The 1012-nt window shown below is 36.4% G+C and overlaps 1 pseudogene; it reads right to left on the bottom strand.

The window, feature by feature from the left end:
- Positions 1-602: 602 nt before the first annotated feature.
- On the bottom strand, positions 603-699 carry LOC130040943 (uncharacterized; annotated as a pseudogene).
- Positions 700-1012: the final 313 nt, after the last annotated feature.

Raw genomic sequence — 1012 nt, 5'->3', positions numbered from 1 at the left:
CTTCTCTAAGCCAATGGTTGTTCATTATTTCCCTCAAATAAAATATTTTCTTGCCGAGTTTTTGTCTGTTTGATCTATTGAGAAGTGAGAAAGTACTGTTGAAATCTCCATCTAGTATTGTGTTGCTATCAATGTTTTTCTTTAAGTCTATTAGAAGTTGTTTTTACGTATTTTTCTGGTCTGTCATTAGGAGCATATACATTGAGGAGGGTGAGTTCTTTCTGATGTACATATCCCATGATCATTAACAAATGACCTTCACTGTCTCTTATAACCTTTAGCCTGAAGTCCACGTGGTCTGATACTAGTATGGCCACTGCAGCTTTTTGGAGGTGTTCTTTTCTTGAAGAATTGTTTTCCAGCCTTTGACTTTGAGCCCATGGTTGCTTTGATTATTCAGATATTTTTCTTGCAGGCAGCAGAATGTTGGGTTCAATTTTCTATTTCATCCTGCCATCCTGTGCCTCTGAATTGGTGTACTTAGTCCATTGACATTGAGAGAGATCATTGTGATGGGGATTTTTGCTATCTTTATGTCGAAATTTTGAGTATTTGTGGGGCTTGTCTTAGCTTAAAGTAGCCCTGTTAATTCTTAATGCAACAAAAATATGGAACACTTTACAAGTTGGCCTGTCATCTCTGTGTAAGGATCATGCTAATCTCTGTATCATTTCAATTTTAGTATATGTGTTGCCAAACTGAGTATAAGAGCTGATTTTTTTCCCTATTTTTCTCTTCTGATTTCTTTGAGTGTTGTCCTTACTCACTCCTATGGCAGACAGTGATTCCCAATCTAGGAAGGTATTTCAAAGCAGCTTGAAGTGATAAATTTAGAACATTAATGTCCCAGAAGGAAAAGTCTGGTTTTTACCATATTATCTTTTACCATACCCAGGGCATAAGTTTTGCAAAATAATTCTTTTGGAAGGTGGTGTAACAGTCTTGTTTAATGCTCTACCCTGAAACCTTCATTAAGAAAATTAAACTGGAGCCTTTTGATATTCTCACCTCG

This window comes from Sorex fumeus, unplaced genomic scaffold, assembly GCF_029834395.1.
Source record: "Sorex fumeus unplaced genomic scaffold, SorFum_2.1 ptg000095l, whole genome shotgun sequence".
NCBI classification, from domain to species: Eukaryota; Metazoa; Chordata; class Mammalia; order Eulipotyphla; family Soricidae; genus Sorex; species Sorex fumeus.
Note: the sequence above shows the minus strand (reverse complement) of the source record. Positions and strands in the feature narration are given on the sequence as shown.